We start from the raw sequence: 19186 nt of genomic DNA on the forward strand, positions 1-19186 counted from the left end.
TAGTACATACATTTACAGGCAACGGCGCCTATATTTTTGACGGTCTGTAGCATCGTTGAATGACGTTTCCAGAGATGGATTCCTACCTAAGACTTGATCTACTAAGCTCCCTCTACAACCTCTAGAAGTGTGTAACATGAATTGTGAGACATATATCGTAACTGACGACATATTAAATTTAGTGTTTTTAAGTGTAAAGTATTTGCCTCGTATCAAATAGACGTTACATGTAGCTATTCAGTACAAATGTAATATTCACACACAATCAGTCTGGTCATTCGGCAACAAACTCGGGCGCTTCATATTTACATTTTTATTCGCAGTGTGTTACATATCACGCCAACGACCTTGCAACAGTGGTAACACCGGTTCCTGTCAGATCACCGAAGTTAAGCGCTGTCGGGCTGGGCTAGCACCTGGACGGGTGACCATCCGGTCAACCGAGTGCTGTTGGCAAGCGGGGTGTACTCACACTATTGTAAAGCGATTTTATACCGCTTACATTCATTCACGGTCCGCCCCCATAGCTGAGCGATCAGTGCGACTGTAAAGCCACTGATTTTCCCTCTGTGGGAAGAGTAATACTCGATGCACTCAGCATTGATGGGCCAACTGTAGAGCTACTCGACCGACTAGTAGTGGTTGCAAGGTCGAGAGGCCATGGCAGCGGTGTGCCGACCATATTCACCGCCACGCCACATTCAGTGGCGCCAGAGGAGAGGATAACACGGCGGTCGGTCGGGCCCGCTTCTCACTTCTGGGGCCACAACGCGGAACTTCATCTTTCCTTCCGAGGGGTATTAGCTGTCCTTATGCTGATTTTTACCTACTGCCCTGTAGTCTAATAATAAAAGTAATTATTTACTTTCAAGATGTTGCCTATTCTGGTAGACAATTTGCCGAAAATGGAACCACATATCTCTCCTTGTCCTGAATATGGGAAGTAGTTGTGGGATATAATAATCTCATTTGCTTTCTTTTTCTGGTATTTGCCGTCAATTACTCAACGATGGACATATAAACCAATAGCAAATGGTGTTCCACAGAGTGGAATGCTTGATGTGTATGAAGAAATGAATGCACTGAATTATCTAGAATCTATGACTGAGTGTATCTGAAACAGATAGATCTCTTCTTGGGTATCTATACTACAGTCTAGGACGTTCATGGTCATGCCACATATTTCCATACTGAACTGTATGGTTTCATGTTGCTTGGTAATTTTTTGAATGAATTTATGGAGGTGCCTGGTTCAAGCAACAGACATTGTCCGTATAATTACTACCTGTACCAGAACAAAAAGGTTCAGAATTAAGAAATTCTATCTCAGATCTGCGTCTTTATATTTAAATATTTATAGGGGTTACGGGGATCTCGCAGCAAATCCTCTTACTTGACACCAATATCCATACAGTCTTTTACTGGGATACAAGGGAAAAGGCTTTGTAAATCAAAACAAATTACCTTAACACTGGTAGTTATGTGATACTTCTCCAATTCATAATATAATTCTGTAGTCATAATACTACTTTTGGTTTTGAAATTTAATTCCATTATTTTTATGTGGTACATGAGCTGTCGGGGCATGAACTGTTGCACCACTAGACGAATTCGGATATTATGGAGTTTTAATTAAATCATACGTAAGTGGTGCATGGGGGTTTATTTAAATCATGGTTCTTTTTTTTCTATGCGGGAGAAAATGTTAGCACATTTGTCTGCTAGTAGTCTTGTTTGATTACTCAGCCTGTTGTTGGATCCACACTCCAATTCTGGAGGTTGATGGTAGCTCAAGCACAAATGTTTCCCCTTTGTTTGTTATGGTCTCTATTACCTCCCTGCCATTCACTCCCTTTTTTAACATCTTTTGCCTGAATCCTATTTTGTATGCATTCTTAGCTAGTACTGCTGCAGGTGTATTGTAATATTATCTGCACATTTCTGATAACAGCGGGGATAGCGAAAATAACTGCAATAAATAAATAATTTTTTTTTTAAATTTTGTAGTGAGGTCTCATGGAAGCAAACTGCTGAGGTCATCGGTCCCTAAGTTTACGCACTACTTAGTCTAACTTCAACTAACTTACGCCATGGACAACACACACATCCATGCCCGAGGGAGGCCTGGAACCTCCGACGGGGGGAGCCGCGAGGACCGTGACAAGGTGCCACAGACCGCACTGCTACCCCGCGCAGCAATAAATAAATAATACCAAACGTCCGTATTGTGCAGTCAGAAATGTGTTTGCAACCTTATCTACTACTTATAATATCATCCATATCTCAAATTATGGATCAATACCTTTGTTATACTTTGAAAGATCCTCGTATATTTCAGATCACAACATCACGTTGGTCGTTGTTAATTTGTTGATTCATAATAATCTTGAATACATGAACAACATCTTTGGAAGAGTCTCACTAGAAAATACACTCCTGGAAATGGAAAAAAGAACACATTGACACCGGTGTGTCAGACCCACCATACTTGCTCCGGACACTGCGAGAGGGCTATACAAGCAATGATCACACGCACGGCACAGCGGACACACCAGGAACCGCGGTGTTGGCCGTCGAATGGCGCTAGCTGCGCAGCATTTGTGCACCGCCGCCGTCAGTGTCAGCCAGTTTGCCGTGGCATACGGAGCTCCATCGCAGTCTTTAACACTGGTAGCATGCCGCGACAGCGTGGACGTGAACCGTATGTGCAGTTGACGGACTTTGAGCGAGGGCGTATAGTGGGCATGCGGGAGGCCGGGTGGACGTACCGCCGAATTGCTCAACACGTGGGGCGTGAGGTCTCCACAGTACATCGATGTTGTCGCCAGTGGTCGGCGGAAGGTGCACGTGCCCGTCGACCTGGGACCGGACCGCAGCGACGCACGGATACACGCCAAGACCGTAGGATCCTACGCAGTGCCGTAGGGGACCGCACCGCCACTTCCCAGCAAATTAGGGACACTGTTGCTCCTGGGGCATCGGCGATTACCATTCGCAACCGTCTCCATGAAGCTGGGCTACGGTCCCGCACACCGTTAGCCCGTCTTCCGCTCACGCCCCAACATCGCGCAGCCCGCCTCCAGTGGTGTCGCGACAGGCGTGAATGGAGGGACGAATGGAGACGTGTCGTCTTCAGCGATGAGAGTCGCTTCTGCCTTGGTGCCAATGATGGTCGTATGCGTGTTTGGCGCCGTGCAGGTGAGCGCCACAATCAGGACTGCATACGACCGAGGCACACAGGGCCAACACCCGGCATCATGGTGTGGGGAGCGATCTCCTACACTGGCCGTACACCACTGGTGATCGTCGAGGGAACACTGAATAGTGCACGGTACATCCAAACCGTCATCGAACCCATCGTTCTACCATTCCTAGACCGGCAAGGGAACTTGCTGTTCCAACAGGACAATGCACGTCCGCATGTATCCCGTGCCACCCAACGTGCTCTAGAAGGTGTAAGTCAACTACCCTGGCCAGCAAGATCTCCGGATCTGTCCCCCATTGAGCATGTTTGGGACTGGATGAAGCGTCGCCTCACGCGGTCTGCACGTCCAGCACGAACGCTGGTCCAACTGAGGCGCCAGGTAGAAATGGCATGGCAAGCCGTTCCACAGGACTACATCCAGCATCTCTACGATCGTCTCCATGGGAGAATAGCAGCCTGCATTGCTGCGAAAGGTGGATATACACTGTACTAGTGCCGACATTGTGCATGCTCTGTTGCCTGTGTCTATGTGCCTGTGGTTCTGTCAGTGTGATCATGTGATGTATCTGACCCCAGGAATGTGTCAATAAAGTTTCCCCTTCCTGGGACAATGAATTCACGGTGTTCTTATTTCAATTTCTAGGAGTGTAGGTTCAACGGGTGAACATGACTTAAAATATTCGACCATCTAACCGAATGCTCCCTGTGGAAAATTTACTATAGAGTAGGCGCAGCAACAGAGTGAAAGATTTAAATAAGAGTTTTTTTTTGTCGGAACGAGTCCCGTTGTAATTCTCATCGCCGAATCTTCTTCACACGTATAGCAGGAGACTTCCGTTTCAGATGAATGTCACAAGTGCCCGCCTAGACCCCTAGAGGCAACAAGCACAGTTTTTTTTTGTCGTATTGCGCCCAAGAAACAACTGACCACAAAAAGTAATGAGTTGTCGTTACAAAAAGTTGTAGAAACAACTTGACTATAGGGCTAGAGAGCAATGGCAGAGGGTTTTACGAGTGGTGTACAGGATCATCGTCATCCTCATCAGCTACCTCACATGTAACACAGAGAGTTCAAATGGCTCTGAGGTTATCAGTCCCCTAGAACTTAGAACTACTTAAACCTAACTAACCTAAGGACATCCCACAACACCCAGTCATCACGAGGCAGAGAAAATCCCTGACCCCGCCGGGAATCGAACCCGGGAATCCGGGCGTGGGAAGCGAGAACGCTACCGCACGACCTACCACAGAGAGTACACCTTCTCCCAACTCTTTCGTTGGAGACTTCAGCAACGCATATCCATACGGCTCTTGCGTATTTTATAATTTTAACTTCCCTTTGGTCACATTCTCGGTGTTTTCTTATCTCTTAGAATCAAGCGAACACCTTCTAGGATCCATCGACCATTTATTTGCTTTACTATATCTCTAGCCTACTCCCCTTCATTTTCATTATGATCACAACTACATCATCTACTCCAATATGTTCCATGAACTATTCGTTTGTTTTCTTGGTAAATCGTTATATGTATCTCTTCATTCCTCGCTGAGCAATACTATTTTAATGCTTTCTGCATGCCTCACCGACTGTAAACTTCTCGTTTCAGAAGCTTAGTTTTGAAACCTTTGTGTATCTTAGAAGGCACTGTTTCGTCTTACTCATCGGTTATACTACGCAAAACAGTCTCACACCATAGTTTCGCGAGGCGAGCCTCGCATAGTGTAAACATAGTCCCCATCGCGAACCATGTTGCGAGGCTGCTTTACGGTGAAAAAGCTATTCGCTTTTTTAGCATCCCGAATAAAAAAATTCGTCACAATCGTGCGAAAAGTAAGTATGTGTGGAATGAAATGAGAGTGATCCTTCAGCAGCCAGTATCAGCATCGAAACCAAGAATAAAAGTTCCATTGTTAAGCGGATGCTGCAAACGTGTGTATGAATCACTTATTACCAGGAATCGCAGTTGACATATCCAGCCTTTATTGAACAGTTGTTGCATCTCTCAGCTACGTTCCGACTCGATTTTCGGACGAATCGGTGATGCAAAATATTCACAACTTTCTGCAGTGATCGATATGAAGTTACTGATATTATTTTCGATTTCCCCTACACGATATTGGCATATCCTGCGGAATAGTTCCTTACCCCACCAGTGGCAACCTCGTTTCGTTTTCTTTTTCAAGTATAGCAGTGCCGTAGGGCGAACGCGATTGTAGTAGGCAGATCTACGGCCGAGCGCAACACTTCACACGGAATCAAGTTCGCCTCGCGGAGTGGCCGTGCGGTTTGAGGCTAGGCTATGTCACGGATTGCGCGGCCCCTCCCACCGGAGTTCCGAGTTCTCCCTCAGGCATGGGTGTGTGTGCTGTCCTTAGCATAAGTTAGTTTAAGTAGTATATAAGTTTGGTCCTTTAGGAATTCACGCACAGAATCAAGTTCATTCAAGTACAAACTCAAACAGAGCACATATTCGAAATGATTCTCTCAGTCATTCAAAATAACGACTTCCTTTTAAATACATACATAGATTTGAATAAATGATTCCGTAGTGAAAATATTTCACCAGTCCCACACAATGGTTGGTTGTGGCGTACTTCGCTATGCATTGTAGCAAGAGCAATAGCGCTCACAATAGCATTGCAGTCACACTAGCGGCTGTATTACATTTCAAACGTCAGTAGCTTACGCTTGGTCCGTAAGGCCTCACTCACCTTTTCTGTTTCAAACGTTAACGAATATAATGTGGCTGTGAAAGGGTTGTCTCTTTAACCCTACTATAGTCGCGTGAGCTTCTTTTACGTTACTGGTTGCGTAATGTTATTTTTACAACGATGGAACAAAATAGGATACACACTTGTATAATGATACAGGATTCAATGAACTTATCATTCCACACTTGAATGTACTATATTTATAATAATATCCACAGGTAACCTATTTTAATGAAAACAGACGAAACTGAAGTTACTTTGCAACTCCTGTACATGAGCCTCACTAACACAGCAATTAAACCAATATTTCTAGAATTACTCCCTGACACACATTTTATTTCAGTCCGCTCTCTCCAAACAGTTGACACAATCTTCCTTGAAATAACCAGGGCTGGTCCCCACATAACACACCACTTCCTGGCTGATTTGTCCCGTGATCTGCCACACTCGTAACATCTTCCTGTTTTTCCATTTGTTTCCTCTTGCGGTCCAGTCTCTTCCACTCGAAGCAGTGAAAGTCACCACGCCTCCTGATCTCCTTGGGGACCATCCTCTCTATTTGGAGTTTTAAAAGTTCCCATGCAACATTGGTTACGAATATAGTTGCGTTCAGTGCTTTATCTTATTTTTATTGAATTTATAAATGGAAAAATACAGGCTGAAGGTACGTACACTATGTGATCAAAAGTATCCGGACACCCCCAAAAACAGACGTTTTACATATTAGGTGCATTGCGCTGCCGCCTACTGACAGGTACTCCATATCAGCGACCTCAGTAATTATTAGACATCGTGAGAGAGCAGAATTGGGCGCTCTGAAGAACGCACAGACTTCGAACGTGGTCAGGGTGTCACTTGCGTCATACGTCTGTACGCGAGATTTCCACACTCCTAAACATCCCTAGGTCCACTGTTTCCGATGTGATAGGCAAGTGGAAACGTGAAGGGACACTACAGCACAATAGCGTGCAGACCGACCTCGTCTGTTGACTGACAGACCGCCGACAATTGAAGGTGGTCGTAATGTGTAATAGGCAGACATCTATCCAGACCGTCACACAGGAATTCCAAACTGCATCAGGATCCACTGCAAGTACTGTGACAGTTAGGCGGGAGGTGAGAAAACTTGTATTTCATGGTCGAGCTGCTGCTCATAAGCCTCACATCACGACGGTAAATGCCAAACGATACCTCGCTTGGTGTAAGGAGCGTAAACAGTGGACGATTGAACAGTGGAAAAACGTTGTGTGGGGTGACGAATCACGGTACACTAGGTGGCGACCCGATAGAAGAGTGTGGGTATGGTGAATGCCCGGTAAACGTCATCTGCCAGCGTAAAATCTGCCAGTAAAATTCGGAGGCGGTGGTGTTATGGTGAGCTCGTGTTTTTCATGGAGGGATCTTGCACCCCTTGTTGTTTTGCCTGGGACTATCACAGCACAGGCCTACATTGATGTTTTAAGCACCATCTTGCTTCCCACTGTTGAAGAGCAATTCAGGGATGACGACTGGATCTTTCAACACGATCGAGCACCTGTTCATAATGCACGGCCTGTGGCGGAGTGGTTACACGACAGTAATATCCCTGCTCAGAGTCCTGACCTGAATCCTATAGAACACATTTGGGATGTTTTGCAACCCCGACGTCGTGCCAGGCCTCACCGACCGACATCATCGATACCTCCCCTTAGTGCAGCACTCCGTGAAGAATTGGCTGCCATTCCCCAAGAATCCTTCCAGCACCTGATTGAACGTTTGCCTGCGAGAGTGGAAGCTGTCATCAAGGCTAAGGGTGGGCCAACGCCATATTGAATTCCAGCGTTACCGATGGAGGGCGTCACGAACTTGTAAGTCATTTTCAGCCATGTTTCCGGATACTTTTGATCGCATAGTTTATTTCGAAGAAGCTGTTCTTCCTATATTGTTTTAATAGCATCGTTCTACCAGGCCTCACGAAAAACGGCATTTCTCCTCTTTCGACAGTCAGGCTGTTAAAACGAACTTTATTGGTGTGCCTGCACTAAGGGAGATTGTACTGTGACTTCTGGGGAACGGCGCCCAGGGGCAGTTCTTCAAAACAAGGCTGGCCGACCAGCGGTGTTGACCTGTGCTGCTGCCAGTGGGCCCTTCGGAGACTTATCCCTAGGGGCGGCCTCCTCTGCCAGCCTTCGCGACCAGCTCAGTGTACCTAGACACTAGCCTCGGTAGTTTTGGAAAAAACGGTCACGTAACATCCAGCAGCAGACGTCGACGTCTGTACCATCAACAGTAATGTCATGGCCTGATCCTTCAGACAAGACCGAGGTCACATGATCTGATCGCTTTCGTCTGGACTAATCGAGAAAATCCTGTCAGTGCTGTATTTAATAGTCAATGTTTACGTTATTACTCTGCTACAAGCCGGCCGAAGTGGCCGTGCGGTTAAAGGTGCTGCAGTCTGGAACCGCAAGACCGCTGCGGTCGCAGGTTCGAATCCTGCCTCGGGCATGGATGTTTGTGATGTCCTTAGGTTAGTTAGGTTTAACTAGTTCTAAGTTCTAGGGGACTAATGACCTCAGCAGTTGAGTCCCATAGTGCTAAGAGCCATTTGAACTCTGCTACACACCAATAATCACTAAGTGAAATAAAAAGACGACCGTCATATTTTATGTTTAGTATTTATTTCAGATGAAAATGCTAACGGTAAGTTATCTGCTGCTCACATCCTGACACTAAATATAACCATTGTCTGTTCGGTGGATGTAACTCCTTTATCAAGACGGTAACGCAGGTAGGCAGCGCAGTGAATTGTATTGTAAATGTCGATATGTGGGGAGAACCAAACACCATATCCACCCAACTATCGGGATAAACCAAACAATAGTCTTTTATAATAGCTTCAGTAGAGGTCGGAACACAGTTATGAGTTGTCAAGTCTATTACCAGTAACGTGCCTATTATTTCACAAGTCCTAATACCGAAGAGTTATTAAGAATAGTTAAACGGTAAAATTCATGGCTCCTTACGAGTGTAAAAGATTCGGTCCCCTCGGGAGTCAATGTCGCGCGTCAAGGTCACGCTGATAGAAGCAACTAGCTGATTAAAGTGTAACAGTTAACTCTTCAGTAAGGTGAATTATGTTATTTGTTATGTTGTATGTAAGGTCGTTCTCAGAGGTGGATTTGTATAGCCTCTAGTTACACTTTTAAGGTTAGTATTTCACTATTGTTGTTTGAAAGTGGCTATAATTTGTGAGAATAAAAGTAGTTTATCCATCTTGTGTGCTCTGGTTGACAAATGCTACCCATGCGACTATTGGTGTTACCATTTCCGTTTCTATTTCGGTAAGTTAAATTATTTATTGTCCAGTGTTTAGTGTTTATATTACAGGGTTTATACTAAATAATGTATAACATGCTTGAAACTTGTGTTGGTTCGCAGCCCGATGGATCTTATAAACAAAGCAATATCCCTCATAACGTAGAGTAATAGGAATGGTTGCACCAACAGCCGGCGCTAATAGAAATGTAACCAATAGAACGAAAAACCAGTCCAAGTTGCAAAAAAATGCTTATTTCGCCGAAGTGTTCCCACGTAAGTAAGACCCTTATCTTTGAGGTTTTCAGTAAGAGAATACGTCGAAAGCCAGGTATCGATGGTTACATTTCTACGAACGCCCAGCAAGCTGGAGTAACTTGGGTCAGCAATTTCTGTTAATCAATAGTAGAAAAACCAGTTCAAGCTGCAAAAAAAAAAAAAAAAAAAAAAAAATGCGACTTTGACTGGTTTTTCGTTCTACTGATTAACAGAAATTGATGACCTAAGATGCTCCAGCATGCTGGACGTACGTAGAAATGTAACCAGCGATAACTAATTTTCGACGTATTCTGTTACTGTAAGCCTCAAAGATAAGCGTCTTACTTACGTGGGAACACTTCAGCGAAATAAGCGCAAAGTATCTTTAGAGTTTCTTCCAAGAAACAAAAACAAACATCTTCAATTTTCAGCTTTCCAAAGGACGAGACCTCGTGTAGTACTGACCTTATAATTTCTACAATGCACCTTGACTATGTGATCAGTAGCGACACAAGTGATGCGGAAAAGTCAGATCATAGCATTTTACAACATGACAAAAGTTGGCGTGGAGTTTGTTGACCAGCTGTCTCAAAAAAATGGTGTGGCTCGAAATGCAAGGCATTGGCCTGTCGTAGTGTTCTATAGTCTGCTAAAGTTAGCTGCTATAAATGCATTTATAATTTGAATAAAAAGAAGATAAGGCACTGAACTACATTCGTAACCAGTGTTGTATGGGAACTTGTAAAGCTCCAAATAGAAAGATCAGGAGGCGTGGTGACTTTCACTGCTTCGGATGGAGACTGGGCCGCAAGAGGAAACAAATGGAAAAACAAGATGTTACGAGTGTGGCAGATCACGGGACAAATCAGCCAGGAAGTGGTGTGTTACGTGGGGACCTGCCCTGGAAATTTCAAGGAAGTTTGTGTCAAGTCTTTGGGCAGAGCGGACTGAAGTGACATGTGTGTCAGAATGTAATTTTGGAAATATTGGCGTATTAGTTAGGCTCCTGTACAGGTATTGCAATGAATGGTCCATAAAGTAGACGTATTCTTCATTTTTATTGCAATTTAACTTCAGTTTAGTTTGTTTTCATTAAAACATGTTACCTGTAGATATTATAATAAATATTGCACATTCAAGTTTGAAGTGAGATAGTTCAAATGGCTCTGAGCACTGTGGGTCTTAACATCTGAGGTCATCAGTCCCCTAGATATTATAACTTCTTAAACCTAACTAACCTAAGGACATCACACACATCCATGCCCGAGGCAGGATTCGAACCTGCGACCGTAGCGGTTCCAGAATGAAGCGCCTAGAGCCACTCGGCCACTCCGGCCGGCAGAGTGAAGTTAACTAAATCTTATATCATTATGTAAGTATATATCCTATTTTGTTTCATCTTTGTTAAAATAACGTTAAAACCAATGGTGGCTTATAACTGTCACCCACACTAGCAGTAACCTAAAAGAAACTCAAGCGACCATTTTAGGATTAAAAAGACAACCCTTTCACAGCCAGATTACAGTCGTTAATGCTTCGCAACAGAAATAGTGACTGAGGTTTTACAACTGTCACTGCAATGGACAACATGTAGGTTACTGATGATTGAAATACAATATAACCGTTAGCGTGACTCATCGTATAACGTAATACGCCACATCTAATCATTATGTGGGACTGATGAAATATTGCATATACGTAAATGTGAATTGTAGTGCTGTGTATGTGTATAAACAGGAGTCGTTATTTTGAATGACTGCGAGACTCATTTCGAATATGTGCTCTGTTTGATTTTGTAATTGGATGAACTTGATTCTGTGTGTGTGTGTGTGTGTGTGTGTGTGTGTGTGTGAATTCCTGAGAGACCAAACTGCTGAGGTCATCGGTCCCTAGACTTACACACTACTTAAACTAACTTATGCTAAGAACAACAAAAGTGTCGTCGTAATGGTGCGCGAAGGTCGAAGTCGCGATGTCTCGCTTCTTGTAGTTTCTCGTTTAATTGTATCTCAGGGACGTGATTGCTACACAGGTATCCTGACAAAGGAGTCGTCACAAGCCTACCCTAGTTAAGACTCTTTGTACGTGGTTCTCAGATAATCTCTTGTAATGTTCTAGCACGGTAAGTGATGGATAATCGTAGATGAGAGAAACCACACTTATTTTCGCATAACGTTCTGGCTTTATCACAGTTGACAGGAAAAGTTCATTCTAATATTCTCATATTTTGCTAAAATGTTCATTCATACGCATTATGTGATCCAGAGATCGTAGCCTGATTCGAATGCAATCGATATTACTCAGAGAATTGACTGTAACGGTGCGGGGTACCACACGACAGCGCGTTAATTCTGTATAAAAAAACTCTCAGTTTACTAAAGTCACAGCCTATCTTAGTAGGAAAACATTTCCCTTGCAATTCTTTGTGAGATTCATCCACGTTACTTGAGTATGTGATTGGGTTTGGTCTCTTTCATACACAAATTAAGAACACTTTGTAAATGAAATGCCGAAACTTCATTTTTCAATGTAGTTCCGACAACACAAAATCATACATCATTACTCACACGAGCACAGTGCTGCTAAAGCAGAGTTAGCCTTCCGAAATTCCTTCAGAAAATAATATGAAGTAAATAATCCACAATCCGAATCAAAAACAGCTGCCAACGTGAATAACTTAGAAGTGAATATCCTCGGAGTAATGAAGCAACTGTATACCAGTTAGGTTCCTTTCAGATTATGTTGATGCAATAGCTCCATACTTAACAATTATATACAGCCACTCAGTCGACGAAAGATCCATAGCCAAAGACTGGAAAGTTGCACAGGTCATACCAGTATTCAAGAGAGGCGATAGGAGAAATTCACTACAAACCCATATCATTAACGTCGATATGCAGCAGGATTCTGGAACATAACATTGTGTTCGAACACTATGAATTGCCTCGAAGAGAACGGTTTATTGACACAGTCAACACAGATTTATTATACATCGTTCTTGTTAAACACAACTAACTCTTTACGCACACGAAATCCTGAGTGCTTTTGATAAGGGATTTCTAATTAATTCCAAATTTCTAGATTTTCAGAAGCCTTTTGACACTGCATCTCACAAGCGGCATGTAATGAAACTGCGAGCTTATGGAATATCGTCTGTCATACGACTGGATTCGTGATTTCCTGTCAGAGATGTCAAAGTTCGTAGTAATTGATGGGAAGTCATCGAGTAAAATAGAAGTGATTTCTGGCGATCCCCGAGGTAGAGTTATAGGCCCTCTGCTGTTCCTTATCAACATACAGGATTTAGGAGCCAATCTGAGTAGCCACATTAGGTTGTTTGTAGATGATGTCGTTTATCGTCTTTTAAAGTCATCGGAAGATCCAAACAAATCGCAAACCGATTTAGATAAGATATCTGTGTGGTGCGAAAATGGCAACTTACCGTCAATAATGAAAAGTGTGATGTCATCCACATGAGAGCTAAAATGAATCCATTAAACTATGATGACTCGATAAATCAATCAAATCTAAAGGCCGTAAATTAAACTAAATACGAAGGAATTACATTTACGAACAACTTAAATTGGAAGGAACACACCGAAAATGTTGTGGGGAAGGCGAACCAAAGACTGTTTTGTTGGCGAAATACTGAGAAGATGCAATAGACCTACTAAAGAGACTGCCCACACTATGCCTGCCCGTCCTCTTTTGGAATATTACAGCGCGGTGTAGGATGCTTACCGGATTGTATTAACGGAGTACTTCGAGAAAGTCCAAAGAGGGGCAGCACTTTTTGTATTATCGAGAAATAGGGGAGAGAGTGACACGGACATGAAACAGGATTTGGGATGGACGTTATTAAAACGAAGGCGTTTCTTGTTGCGGCAGTATCTTCTCACGAAGTTTCAATCACCGTCTTTCTCCTCCGAATGCGAAAATATTTTATTGGCGTCAACCTGCATAGGGAGAAGCGATCATCACAATAAAATAAAGAAAATTAGAGGTCGCACGATATAGGAGTTCGTTTCTTTCCGCGTGCTGTTGGAGAGTGGAATAATAAAGAATTATTGTGAAGGTGGTTCGATGAACCCACTGCCAGGCACTTATGTGTGATCTGAAGAGAATCCATGTAGATGTAGGTGTATTTATAATAGTGGAAAAACAAAAAATAATACGTATTTTAGCTTCTGTAGCTTATACCCTCTTAGTTATTTTAATTACTCTTTGTTAAATAATATTTAATACACTTATCTAAAATCATTAATTCATCATAACGTTTATTGAATTTTCTTAATTGAATGGCTTGAACCCAACTAAGAAAGATTTCAATACGATGAACAAACTGGCGTTCTCCACAGTTGTACTGACTATCATCTTGTCAGTGTGGCCTCATCTTGCAAATTAATCTTTTTCTTTCTCTCCTCGTTCGTGTCTCTTTCTCTTTGAACAATAGGTGGCGCTGTTCCTGCGAGGTGGAAAGCCATACGACTGGGGCGGACTTCAAGCAACCAGTTATGATTCTGCAGGTGTCATTGACAGCTACCTCCACCTGTTTGGCATATGTTGAATTATACCAAACACTACATGCCTAGTCTGCCACAGAAGAGCATAGTGCCGTTGCAGGGGTTCATAGCGTTTCAGGTTGACTACACCACTGTGACCCGGCCAATTTCCGTAGAGGATTGTTTCTGGTGAAGTGTTTTGACTTGCAGTTCATGCAGTGCTTTTTGAAAGTGAGAGATTTATGAAGTGTCACTCCCAGTTATTTTGGGGTCTCAATATTTTGGTATCTCACAGTCTTCCAGTTCAACACCTGACAATAAGACATTTAATCTGCGATTATTTTTCTTGTTTCTCAAATTAAAAGCACACGCTTGTGTCTCTGTGGTATTTGGTTTAAGCTGATTTGTGTTGTAGTATCTTGAGGTTTTTCTCCGCTCATTCAGAATCTGTGGTCTGCCTGGCTAGAGCAATTTCATCAGCATACGAGACAATTTCTGCCTGCTATTAGGTGCTAGAATATATATTGAACAGAACTGGAGCCAGCACACTTCCTCGCAGGAAGCCGTTTTTCTGTAGTCTGCATCAGCTGCAGGCGATGACCCTAGTCAGGCTAAAATCCTTGGCCAGGTTGTAAATCTTGGCTAATAGTAGCGGCGATTGATAGTGTCGTACATCTACATCTACATCCATACTCCGCAAGCCACCCGACGGTGTGTGACAGAGGGTGTCTTGAGTACCTCTATCGGTTCTCCCTTCTATTCCAGTCTCGTATTGTTCGTGGAAAGAAAGATTGTCGATATGCCTCTGTGTGGTCTCTAATCTCTCCCATTTTAGCCTCATGGTCTCTTCGCGAGATATACGTAGGAGGGAGCAATATACTGCTTGACTCCTCGGTGAAGGTATGTTCTCGAAACTTCAACAAAAGCCCGTACCGAGCTACTGAGCGTCTCTCCTGCAGAGTCTTCCACTGGAGTTTATCTATCATCTCCGTAACGCTTTCGCGATTACTAAATGATCCTGTAACGAAGCGCGCTGCTCTCCGTTGGATCTTCTCTATCTCTTGTATCAACCCTATCTGGATCGGATCCCACACTGCTGAGCAGTATTCAAGCAGTGGGCGAACAAGCGTGCTGTAACCTACTTTCTTTGTTTTCGGATTGCATTTCCTTAGGATTCTTCCAATGAATCTCAGTCTGGCATCTGCTTTACCGACGATCAACTTTATATGGTCATTCCATTTTAAATCACTCCAAATGCCTACTCCCAGGTAATTTATGGAATTAACTGCTTCCAGTTGCTGACCTGCTATATTGTAGCTAAATGATACGGGATCTTTCTTTCTATGTATTCGCAGCACATTACACTTGTCTACATTGAGATTCAATTGCCATTCCCTGCACCATGCGTCAATTCGCTGCAGATCCTCCTCCATTTCAGTACAATTTTCCATTGTTACAACCTCTCGATACACCACTGCATCATCTGCAAAAAGCCTCAGTGAACTTCCGATGTCATCCACAAGGTCATTTATGTATATTGTGAATAGCAACGGTCCTTTGACACTCCCCTGCGGCACACCTGAAATCACTCTTACTTCGGAAGACTTCTCTTCATTGAGAACGACATGCTGCGTTCTGTTGTCTAGGGACTCTTCAATCCAATCACACAATTGGTCTGATAGTCCATATGTTCTTACTTTGTTCATTAAACGACTGTGGTGAACTGTATCAAACGCCTTGCGGAAGTCAAGAAACACGGCATCTACCTGGGATCCCGTGTCTATGGCCCTCTGATCTCGTGGACGAATAGCGCGATCTGGGTTTCATACGACCGTCTTTTTCGAAACCCGTGCTGATTCCTACAGAGTAGATTTCTAGTCTCCAGAAAAGTCATTATACTCTAACATAATACGTGTTCCAAAATTCTACAACTGATCGACGTTAGAGATATAGGTCTATAGTTCTGCACATCTGTTCGACGTCCCTTCTTGAAAACGGGGATGACCTATGCCCTTTTCCAATCTTTTGAAACGCTCTGCTCTTCTAGAGACCTACAAAGACGGCTGCAAGAAGGGGGGCAAGTTCCTTCGCGTACTCTGTGTAAAATCGAACTGGTATCCCATCAGGTCCAGCGGCCTTTCCTCTTTTGAGCGATTTTAATTGTATCTCTATCCCTCTGCCGTCTATTTCGATATCTACCGTTTTGTCGTCTGTGCGACAATCTAGAGAAGGAACTACAGTGCAGTCTTCCTCTGTGAAACAGCTTTGGAAAAAGACATTTAGTATTTCGGCATTTAGTCTGTCATCCTCTGTTTTAGCACCATTTTGGTCACAGAGTGTCTGGACATTTTGTTTTGATCCACCTACCGCTTTGACATAAGACCAAAATTTCTTAGGATTTTCTGCCAAGTCAGTACATAGAACTTTACTTTCGAATTCATTGAACGCCTCTCGCATAGCCCTCCTCACACTACATTTCGCTTCGTGTAATTTTTGTTTGTCTGCAAGGATTTGGCTATGTTTATGTTTGCTGTGAAGTTCCCTTTGCTTCCGCAGCAGTTTTCTAACTCGGTTTTTGTACCACGGTGGCTCTTACGGGCTTGCTTGGCAGATACTCATCTAACGCATATTGTACGATGGTTTTGAACTTATTCCACTGATCCTAACACTATCTGTACTTGAGATAAAACTTTTATGTTGAGCTGTCAAGTACTCTGAAATCTGATTTTTGCCACTTTTCCTAAACAGAAAAATCTTCCTACCTTTTTTAATATTTCTATTTACGGCTGAAATCATCGATACTGTAACCGCATTATGATCGCTGATTCCCTGTTCTGCGTTAACTGTTTCAAATAGTTCGGGTCTGTTTGTCACCAAAAGGTCTAATATGTTACCGCCACGAGTAGGTTCTCTGTTTAACTGCTCAAGGTAGTTTTCAGATAATGCACTTAAAAAAATTTCACTGGATTCTTTGCCCTGCCACCCGTTATAAACGTTTGAATCTCCCAGTCTATATCTGGTAAATTTAAATCTCCACCCAGAACTAAAATATGGTCGGGAAATCTACTCGAAATATTTTCCAAATTTTCCTTCAGGTGTTCTGCCACAACAGCTGCTGAGCCAGGGGGCCTATAGAGACATCCAATTACCATGTTTGAACCTGCTTTAACGGTGACCTTCACCCAAATTATTTCACATTTCGGATCTCCGTCAATTTCCTTCGATACTGTTGCACTTTTTATCGCTATAAACACGCCTCCCCCTTCACCTTCCGGCCTCTCTCTGCGGTATACATTCCAATCTGAGTTTAGAATTTCATTACTGTTTACATCTGGTTTCAGCCAACTTTCCGTCCCTAGTGACCGTTTATTAATGAGAGCAGTTCAGGGACTTTTCTATAGAAGCTCCTGCAGTTTACTATTACCACATTAATATTGTCATTTCCTGTTGCGTTTTGCCTACTGCTACCTTGTCGCGTGTCAGGAGGCGTCTTGTCGGGCCTAGGGAGGGAATTCTCTAACCTAAAAAACCCACATGTGCACTCCACACGTACTCCGCTACCGCTGTAGCCGCTTTAGCCGCTTCCTGCGTGTAGTGCACGTCTGACCTATTCAGGGGGACCCTACATTTCTCCACCCGATAGCGGAGGTCGAGAAATTTGCACCCCAAATCTCCGCCTTCCACTCGGCTCCAAACCAGAGGACCGCGATCGGTTCTGGGAACGATGCTACAAATAGTTATCTCAGATTCCACCCCGCGAGCGAGGCTTTCCGCCTTCACCAACTCCGCCAACCGCCTGTATGAACTGAGGATGAGCTCTGAACCCAGACGGCAGGAGTCATTGGTGCCGACATGAGGAACAATTTGCAGTCGGGTGCACCCAGTGCTCTCTATCGCCGCCGTCAAAGCCTCCTCCACATCTCGGAGGAGACCCCCCGGCAAGCAGACAGAGTGAACACTGGCCTTCTTCCCCGACCTTTCCTCTATTTCCCTGCTGCTGATAAGTCGACAAATACCACTCGTGTCATCATACGAGCTTCAAACGGATTTTCTATAAACTGCGTGAGATTTGGTAGGTGTCCCGTACAGCTTTTGGCAGGTCGGAATCCAGACTGCTGAGGTATAAATAAGGGGTCAGTTACATGTGACAGGCAATTGAAAATCAATCTTTCCAGTAATTTGTAAATGTGACGTAGCAGTCAGCTGGTCTAAACTTCTTTGGATTATTTCTAGCAAAGCAAACACTCGACTCTTTCGCCATATCTTTGGGATTTGATTTCTGCTCACACAGTTGCTGAAAAGTTGAAGAATACATTTCTTCCCATTTAAGCTAAAGTGTTTAATTTGCTCGGTTCGTACATCATCTAAGCCAGCTGATTTTCCGTTTTTTTCTGTTTGATAGCCTTCTCTAATTATTTTATAGTGAATGATGTTGTGAGGTCACTTCTCTCCTCTTGCTCTTCTCTTTGCACTTTTTGTTTTTGAGATCTGTCTGTTGCCTTCCCGTTCAGCAGTAACTGATGGGCTATTTGATCGGTAGTGATACTGTGCTGTGCAGTGGTCTTACTCGGTTCATTGCTAAGGCGTCTCAGAAGTCTCCTAGCTTTTCAGATTCAAGTTTTCTATAGTTTTTATCCAGTTATCTCTTTGCGTCTCTTATAGCGGAAATAAAGTTGTCTCGTGCTTCCACGGCCGCTTCTCTGGAACGATTTTCGTCAAGTAAGTTGCTGTATTCTGTGATTTGGTCTGACGTAAGCCCAGTGATGTAAGATGTTTGACAGCCACGAGGGATAGATATTGTGGAGCCTCTCGTTACAGCCTTGGTAAAGGAGTCACATCAACCGGGTACTGCTTCTATGGAGAATACTTGTACTTTGGCGTCAAGCAATTTTGCAAATCTTGACCAGTCTGGCCTTCCCAAAATTAAACCTCCTCCCAGAAGATACTTTCTGAGGTCTTAAGGCAGCAACTAATTGTCACAGAACTGGTCTGTGCTGTGTGTTGGGTTTTGGAGTACATACAGATTTTACACATTGTTCACCGACATTTCTGCTGGCAAATATGAAGTAAGCTCGTTGTAAGCTCGCCTCCACCTGCCGCTGTGTAGTTTTACGCCATGGATTCAGGTCAAGCGGTTCATTTCTGCCCATTCTTGCACTGCTGTTCCATTCTCATTTTCAAGTTCGTAGCCCCAAACAGTACTGTGGCTGCT

The 19186-nt window shown here is 43.5% G+C and overlaps 1 pseudogene; it reads left to right on the plus strand.

Annotated features, from left to right (window-relative positions):
- The first annotated feature begins 338 nt into the window (after positions 1-338).
- On the plus strand, positions 339-456 carry LOC124621196 (annotated as a pseudogene).
- Positions 457-19186: the final 18730 nt, after the last annotated feature.

This window comes from Schistocerca americana, chromosome 6 (genome assembly GCF_021461395.2).
Source record: "Schistocerca americana isolate TAMUIC-IGC-003095 chromosome 6, iqSchAmer2.1, whole genome shotgun sequence".
Classification (NCBI taxonomy): Eukaryota; Metazoa; Arthropoda; class Insecta; order Orthoptera; family Acrididae; genus Schistocerca; species Schistocerca americana.